General features: G+C 39.3%; 1 pseudogene; it reads right to left on the reverse strand.

Annotated features, from left to right (window-relative positions):
* Window positions 1–244: 244 nt before the first annotated feature.
* On the reverse strand, window positions 245–2,141 carry LOC118829120 (annotated as a pseudogene).
* Between the last annotated feature and the right edge of the window lie 7,242 nt (window positions 2,142–9,383).

Below are 9,383 nucleotides of genomic sequence, written 5' to 3' on the forward strand. Positions count from 1 at the left end.
CACTGTACGTTTACTATAGTGAAAACACTGCCTGCATTTTCTAGTACAAAAAAACCCCTAAAAATTGTTTCAGGAATGTAGAGAAATATCCAACTTAAATAGCGAAAAAGTGCACCATAATTACTGCTGCACTGCAGTCATTTCTGCATCTCCCACGTTTCTTAAATAACTATCTTGTCTGATAACACACAATACAAAGAGCAATTGTGAAAAAACTGAGACATTTACATATACTTCTAAAGTCTTATTGAGAATAACCTGTTGGCATTGAATAACCTATCATAGGTGCAACTGCAGTAGCAGGATATGCATATGCCTGTTGGTTCATGCCATTGTGCATATTTGGGACATTATTTCCATATTGCTGTGTATTGTCATAACCATTCTGGTAAGTCCCTGTTGGATTACCAGTCCTAAAACTAGTCTGTATACCAGCAGACATAAAATTACTCCCAAAGCTCCTATTGGTGTAACTTGCAGCATTGTAGACACCATTCTGAGTTTTTGCCCGAAAATCTCTCTTAACCAGACTAGAATAACCTCTGTCATAATTTTCCCTGTCCCTAAAGGTATTAAATCCACCCCTTTTGTCCACAGAGTATCTGCCACGTCGATCATCCTTCATGTCTCCTCTACCCCTGGAATGAGCTGAACCTCTGTCTTCAATTAACTGAAGCAATTTGGGATTGATTGCTTCATTAGCCTCCTGAAGCACAGAGATGAGGTCACTTACTTATTTTATGTTATTAGATGTAAAGAAAGTGTATGCTGTGCCTGTTTTGGTACTATGGGCAGTTCGTCCAATTCGGTGGATATATAATTCTCTGAAGAGTTAGGGTAGTCATAATTGATGACAAATTTCACATCTTCCACATCTAGCCCTCTAGATGCAACATCTGTAGCAATCAGGATAGGAGCTTTTCCATGTTTGAATTCATTTAGAACCCAGTCTCGCTCCTGCTGACTCTTGTCACCATGGATACCCATTGCAGGCCACCCATCTCTCCTCATTTTTCTGGTAAGTTCATCACATCTTCTTTTGGTTTCCACAAAAACAATGGTTTTATTTTCCTTTTTGCTCATGATCTCCTCCATCAATCGAATAAGTTTCTCATCCTTTTCTACATCATGACACACATCCACAGTCTGAAGAATATTGTGATTTGCACTCAGTTCCATAGCACCAATATTGATGTGAATGTAATCTTTCAAAAAGTCTTCAGCAAGCTGCCTCACTTCTTTTGGCCAAGTCGCACTCCACATTAGGGTTTGTCTGTCAGGTCTTATCTGATCAACAATCTTCCTGATTTGAGGCTCAAAGCCTATATCAAGCATGCTGTCTGCTTCATCAAGCACAAGGTAAGTTGTTCTTCCCAAATTAGTTTTCCTACACCCTAAAAAGTCTGTCAGTCTTCCAGGTGTTGCAATGCAAATTTCTACATCTCTTTCTAAGTCCTGTATTTGTGGTCCCTTTGGAGCACTGCCATAGATGCAAGTGGATTTTGGACGACATGCTCTAATGTATGCAGCAGCTACTTGCTGTACCTGTTGGCCCAGTTCACAAGTTGGCACCAGCACCAAACAAATAGGCCCATCACCTCTCTTTATGAATGGCTGATGATTTATCTGGACAATGGGGGGCAGCAAATAAGAGAGTGTTTTCCCTGATCCAGTCTGTGCTACTCCAACCATATCCAACCCACTTAGAGCAACAGGCCAGCCTTGGGCTTGGATAGATAGCAGTAGGTTCAGTAAAGTTCTGCCTTTCAATTACATCCATGACATTTGCGGGAAAATTTGCTTCATAGAAATTTACAATTGGTTTTGGGTAGTTGTGACCTCATACTGTAATTTCTTTGCTTCTTCGATATGTGTCAACCTCTTGTGCTGTGCGCCTAGCCAAATCAGGATGTTCTTGATAAAAATTCTTTTCAAATTTAGGCAGTTCTTCGAGATTCCATTTCTTTTTAATGAGTTTCTCCCCGGGGTTTCCAAATTTCTTTCCAGATAGCGGTCCTCCTCTACTTCCTCCAAACCTAGGGGCCCCAAACCCTCGATCCCGGCCGCGGTCTCTGTCACTCGAGTATGCAGCCATGGCGTCAATGGTCGCGGTTGGAGGGAAGCAACCGAGGAGAAGCGGGAAATCGCAGGGGAAGAGGCGAAAGGCGGTTTCGACTGTCGCGAGGCCGTGCGGGGACGGTGGCTGAGACGGAGGTTGCGGCTTACGGTTTCTCCTCATCCTGCCCCGGCGCGCCCTGCGTCGTCCTCCCCAGACACATTCCTTTCCCTCAAAGGTCCCTCCAGGACACAGTTTCCCGCGAGTTCCGCCAGTGTACAGTTCTCGCGGACATGGAGGCCCGGGAGGAGGCTGGTGAGTGTCCCGACTGAAGCCGACACCCATGGTGGTGGGGCGGGGGGCGGTGGGCACGCTCTGTACTCATGTTTTCCAAATCTAGGTTGACGGCTAAGTTCCCTGTGCATTCACATCAGTCTCTTCAGGTGAATCCCACTGTTCCTCCTCATTTCAGCTGTTTCCCTTGTATCTTTAGAATTTCATTCTTTTTTCTTGCTATTTTTTAGTATTTTATTTTTCCCCAAGTTGCATGTAAAAATAATTTTAGCATTAGTTTTTAAAATGTTTGAGTTCTAAATTCTCTTGTTCCTCCCTCCCCAAACCTCCTCATTGAGAAAGCAAGGAATTCGATATAGGTTATACATGTGTAGTCACGCAAAACATTTCCATAATAATCATGTTGTGAAAGAAAACATAGACAAAAATCTCAAGAAAAATAAAAAAAGTAAAAAAAGTATGCTTCTGTCTATATTCAGACACCATTAGTTCTTTCTCTGGGGATGGAGAGCAATTTTCATCATAAGTCCCTCAGAGTTGTCTTGGATCATTGTACTTCTGAAAATAGATAAGTCGTTCACATCTGCTCATCTTCCAATATTACTGTTGCTTTGTACACAGGACAGTTCACTTTGCATTAGCTCACGTAAGTCTTTCCAGGTTTTGCTGAGAGCATCTTGCACATCATTCCTCATAGCACAATAGTATTCCATCATAATTATGTACCACAATTTGTTTAGCCATTCCCAATTGATGGGCATTCTCTCAATTTCCAATTCTTTGTCACCAGAAAAGAGCTGCTATAAATATTTTTGTCCACACAGGTCCTTATTCTTTTTGTTTTTCATCTCTTTTGGGACACAAACGTAGTAGTGGTATTACTAGGTCAAAGGGAATGCCTGGCTTTATAGGCCTTTGGGCATAGTTCCAAATTGCTCTACAGAATGGTTGGATCGTTTCAGAACTCCACTAACAGTGCATTAATGTCTCATTTTTCACACATCCCCACCAACATTGTCTTTTTCCTTTTCTGTCCAATCTAATTCTGGCCAATCTAGTAAGTATGAGGTAGTACCTCAGAATTGTTTTGATTTGCATTTTCCTCCAATCGATAGTGAGTTAGAGCATTTTTTCATATATCTATAGATAACTTTGATTACTTGATCTGAAAGCTATTCATATTTTTTGATCATTTATCAGTTGGGGAATGGCTCTTATTTTTATAAAATTGACTCACAGTGCTCTATATGTTTGAAGAATGAAGCCTTTCCCTCCATCCTATTTTCCCCCTTTTTATTCTATTCTCTCTCTCCTTTCACCTTGTCCCTCCTCCAAAGAGTTTTGCTCTGACTACCCCCTCCTCCAAACTTCCTTCCCTTCTAAATCACACTTCTTTTATACCCTTCCCTTCCTACTTTCCTATATGGTAAGATATGTTTCTCTACTCAACTGAGTATGTATGTTATTCCCTCACTCACCCTCACCTGCCCCCATTTTCCCTCCACTGTAAAACCTTTTGATGCCTCTTTCATGTGAGATAATTTACCCCATTCTACCTCTCCCTTTCCCTTTTTCCCAGTTTTTCCTTTCTCATCCTTTAATTTTTTAAGATATCATCCCTTCATATTTAACTCACATCTATGTCTTCATATTCAATGCACACTTGTGTACCTGTGCTGCTTCAATCTGCATTTAGACTCCATACTTCTTTTTCTAGATGTGAATAACATTTTCCATTCTGAGTCTTTTGGAATTGACTTAGATCACTGCATTGCTCAGAAGAGCTAAGTCAAACAAAGTTTTTCATCATTGTGCAGCTATTTTAAGAGATACTTCTAGGGGCCTGTAAGTATTCAGTTCTTTCAAGGTGGTATGATCTAAGGCATGGTGATCCAACCTTAGATTATCTTAGGGCTGCATTAAAATAAAATAATTGAGGGCCACACCCAGAACAAAAATAAACAGTACACTAGTAGAAAGTGGGGGAACATACATCATCAGTAAGACAGACAAAGGCATGAACTGCGAAAGCAAACACAAAACAACAAAACAACAACACAACAGTATAAAGGTAGGTGCATACTAACTAGTCTGCATTGTACAGATGGAATGCATCCCACAAATCAATTGAAAATTCTGTGTGTGTTCCGTCAGTAATACTGCTTAAAAGCACCAAAGAAAATTAACATCAATGAGATTATTTATTAGTGATGGAATTAAAAGATCTAATACATATTCCATGCAAATTATTATTTCATTTTTTCTCTTGTGAAAATTAAAACCCACAGGAGGGCTGCATAAAATCTCACTGCAGGCCACATGCAGCCTGAGGGCCATATTTTGGATAGCCTTGATCTAAAGAAAGGTATTTACTACTCTCCTGGCCTGTGCTCAGGTCTGTGAGTGACCACAAGCACTCTTTTCTGCCCTGGAACTGTGAGGAGGGTTCCCACTACACTGTAGCCTCAAGCTCTGGTGTGCTAGTGCTCCAATTCACCCTGGGACTGACACTCAGGACTGCAGTCCAGATCAGAATATGGACAAAGCAACAGAGTACTGCCTCAGTGCTATGAAAAAAACAAAACAAAACAAAAACACTGTTGTCTCCTTCAGACATTTTGTTCCACACCCCATACCGTCTGTGGGTTAAAGGCTCTGGAAGCCACTGCTGCCACTGTTGATTCACTGACTCCCTAGGCCTGCTCCTGGTTTGCTGGAGCCTGGTCTATGCTGGTAAGGCACTGGACTATGCTCCACTCTCACCCAGGTGTGATAGATCTGCTGACCTTTGAAGTTGTCTTTGGATAGTCAGTTTTGCTAATAGTTTTCCTAATATTGATACAAGAATGCAATCCTGCATTCCTGGTATAAATCCCACCTGGTCATAGTATATTATACTCATGATAAGTTTCTGTAATCTCTTTGCTAATATTTTATGTAAATTTTTGCCTCTATATTCATTAGGGTACTTGGTCTATAATTTTTTCTCTTATAATTTTGGCTCTTCTATATTTCTCTGTAATATTTCTCTATAATTTTGGTTCTTCCTGGTTTAGGTATGAGCAACATATTTGTATTATAAAAAGAATCATAAATCATATCAGAGAAAAGCCAGACTCCTTCTTTGCCTATTTTTCCAAATAGTTTATATTGGAATTAATTGTTCCTTAAATGGTTCATAGAATACACTTGTAAATCCATCTGGCTCTAAAGATTTTTTTCTTAGGGATTTCATTGAGGGTTGGTTCAATTTCTTTTTCTGAAATGGTTAAGTGTTTGATTTCATCCATTTCACTAAGATTGTCAAATGTTTTGGCATACAGTTGGGCAAAATAGCTTCTAATTATTGTTTTACTTTCCTCTTCATTGGTGGTGAATTCACCCTTTTCATTTTTGATACTGGTAATTTGGTTTTCTTCTTTTTTTAAAATCAAATTAACCAAAGGTTTATCTATTTTTTTGCTTTTTTTCATAAAACCAACTTTTAGTTTTATTTATTAGTTCAGTAGTTTTCTTAATTTCATTTTTATTAATCTCCCTTTTTATTTTCAGAATTACTAATTCAGTATTTAATTGGAGATTTTTAACATGTTTTTTTTCTAGCTTGTTTAATTATATGTCCAATTTATTGATCTACTGCTCTTCATGTAAACATTGAGAGATATGAAATTTCCCCTAAGAACTGCTTTGGCTGCATCCCATAAGTTTTGGTATGCTGTCTCATTATTGTCATTCTCTTGGAACAAGTTGGTAATTATTTCTATGATTGGTTGTTGGACCCCCTCATTCTTTAGGATTAGATTATTTAGTTTCCAATGAATATTTAGTCTATCTTTCCATGGCCCTTTATTATATGTAATTTTCATTGTATCATGGTCTGAAAAGGATGCAGTTAATATTTTTGCCTTAGGATTGTGAGGCTTTTATGCCCTAGTACATGGTCAATTTTTGTATATGTGCCATGTACTACTGAGAAAAAGGTATATTCCTTTCTATGTCCATTCAATTTTCTACAGAGGTCTACCATATCTAACTTTTCTAAAATTCTGTTCACCCCCTTAATTCCTTCCTTGTTTATTTTATGGTTAGATTTATCTAGTTCCGAGAGAGGTAGGTTGAGTTCCTCCACTAGTATAGTTTTGTTGTCTATTTCTTCCTGTAACTCACTTAACTTCTCCTCTAAGAATTTGGCTGCTATATCACTTTTGCATATATGTTTAGTATTGATATTACTTCATTGTCTATGGTGCTTTTTAGCAGGATATAGTTTCCTTCCTTATCTCTTTTAACTAGATCTATGTTTGCTTTTGCTTTATCTGAGATCAGGATTGCTACCCTTGCTTTTCTTTTAACTTCAGCTGAAGCACAATATATTCTGCTCCAGCCTTTTACCTTTACACTGTGTGTATTATCTCTCTGCTTCAAATGTATTTCTTGCAAAGAACATATTGTAGGATTATGTTTTTTAGTCTTGTTTACTCTGCTATCTGCTTCAGTTTTATAGGAGAGTTCATCCCATTCACATTTGCAGTTATGATTACTAACTGTGTCTTTCTCTCCATCCCATTTCCACCATGTTTATACTTTTGTCTCTCTTTTTACCCTTACTCTTCTCACCAGTGTTTTGCTTCCCTCTCCATTTTACTTTCTCTCCTATAAGGCAAGATAGATTTCTATATCCAGCCAAATGTTTGTTATTCCCTCTTTGAGTCAAATGTGATAAGAGTAATGTTCAAACAATGCTCACCTCACTCCCTTCTTTCTCTCTCCTGTAATACATCTTTATGCCTCTTCATATGATGTAATTTACTCTTTTCTGCCTCCTCCTTCCCTCTTCTCCCAACACAATCCTTTTTTTACCCCTTAATTAATTTTTTGTTATCCCATAAAGTCAACTTATACCCATACCCTCTATCTATGTGTAACCCTTCTAAATGTCATAATTAAGATATAGTTCTCAAGAGTTACACATATCATTTTTCTATGTAGGGATGTAAACAGTTTAACGTTATTGAAGAACATGTGTGGGTTTTTTTTCCCATTTAGCTTTTTATGCTTCTCTTGAGTCTTGTATTTGAAGATCAAATTTTCTGTTCAGCTCTGTTTTTTTCATCAGGAAAGTTTGGAAGTCCCCTATTTCATTGAATATCCATATCTTCCCAGAAATATTATGCTCAGTTTTTCTGGGTAGTTGATCCTTGGTTGTAATCCAAGCTCCTTTGCCTTATGGAATATCATATTCCAGGCCCTGTGACCTTTTAATGTAGAAGCTGCTAGGTCCCGCATAATCCTGACTATGGTTCCACAATATTTAAATTGTTTCTTTCTGGCTGGCTGCAGTATTTTCTCTTTGGCCTGATAATTCTGGAATCCAGCTACAATACTCCTTGGAGTTTTCATTTTGGGATCTCTCTCAGGAGGTGATTAGTGGAATCTATCCATGATTGTTTTACCCTCTGGTTCTAGGACCTCAGGATAGTTTTCCTTGATAATTTCTTAAAAGATGTTGTCCAGAGGGCGGAGCCAAGATGGCAGCTGGAAAGCAGAGACTTGCTTAAGCTCTCCCCTGGTCCCTCCAAAAATCTATAAAAAATGGCTCTGAACAAATTCTAGAGCTGCAGAACCCACAAAATAACAGAGGGAAGCAGGGCTCCAGCCCAGGAAAGCCTGGATGGTCATGGGGAAGGGTCTATCACACAGAGCTGGGAGCAGAGCAGAGCCCAGCATGATCAGCGCCCCAACCAACCAGACCAGGAACCAGGCAGAACATGCCCTAGCTCCCTGAATCAGTGAGCTGTGGCAGTTACCAGACTTCTCAACCCACAAAAACCAAAGACAACAGAGAAGGTTAGTGGGAAAAACTGCAGGACAGAGTGAAAGAAGTTTGCTGTTGGCCACTGCCCCAGGAGTGGTGGAGATGCAGCTCTGAGGCTGCTTCCAGAGTTACAGCTGCAGTTGCTTCTGGCCCCACGCCCACCTAGTGGGAGGAATTAAGTGGCAGATCAGAGGAGGAGTGCAGAGCCTGCTTAAGAGCTGAGTCGGGATCCGGGTTGGCAGTTCTTGGGGGAGGAGGAGTGCTGGTGTGGCAGAACTTGCTGTGTAGAAATAGCTCTGAAAACAACAGCACATCCCTTCAAGCTTGGAACAGAGTACTCTCTACTCTACAAGCAGTCATATGCTGATGAAAAACTCAAGGGTCAAGTAGTTGGCTGGGAACATGGACAGGCAGCAAAAACAGACTCAGATTCAGACTCAGACTTTGGAATCTTTCTTTGGTGACAAAGAAGACTGAAACATACAGCCAGAAGAAGTCAGTAATGTCAAAGACCCTACATCAAAACGCTCCAAAAAAAACATGAACTGGTCTCAGGCCATGGAAGAGCTCAGAAAGATTTGGAAAAGCAAATTAGAGAAGTAGAGGAAAAATTGGGAAGAAAAATGAGAGTGATGCAAGAAAACCATGAAAAACAAATCAATGACATGCTAAAGGAGACCCAAAAAAATACTGAAGAAAATAACACCTTAAAAAATAGACTAGCTCAAATGGCAAAAGAGCTCCAAAAAGCCAATGAGTAGAAGAATGCCTTGAAAGGCAGAATTAGCCAAATGGAATAGGAGGTCCGAAAGACCACTGAAGAAAATATTACCTTAAAAATTAGATTGGAGCAAGAGGAAGCTAGTGACTTTATGAGAAATCAAGATATTATAAAACAGAACCAAAGGAATGAAAAAATGGAAGACAATGTGAAATATCTCATTGCAAAAACCACTGACCTGGAAAATAGATCCAGGAGGGATAATTAAAAAATTATTGGACTACCTGAAAGACATGATCAAAAAAAGAGCCTAGATATCATCTTTCAAGAAATTATCAAGGAGAACTTCCCTGATGTTCTAGAGCAAGTGGGTAAAATAGAAATTGAAAGTATCTACCAATTGCCTCCTGAAAAAAGTCCCAAAAAGAAAACTCCTAGGAATATTGTCACCAAATTCCAGAGCTCCCAGATGAAGGGAGAAAATACTGCAAGCAGCC

This window comes from Trichosurus vulpecula, chromosome 8, assembly GCF_011100635.1.
Source record: "Trichosurus vulpecula isolate mTriVul1 chromosome 8, mTriVul1.pri, whole genome shotgun sequence".
Classification (NCBI taxonomy): Eukaryota; Metazoa; Chordata; class Mammalia; order Diprotodontia; family Phalangeridae; genus Trichosurus; species Trichosurus vulpecula.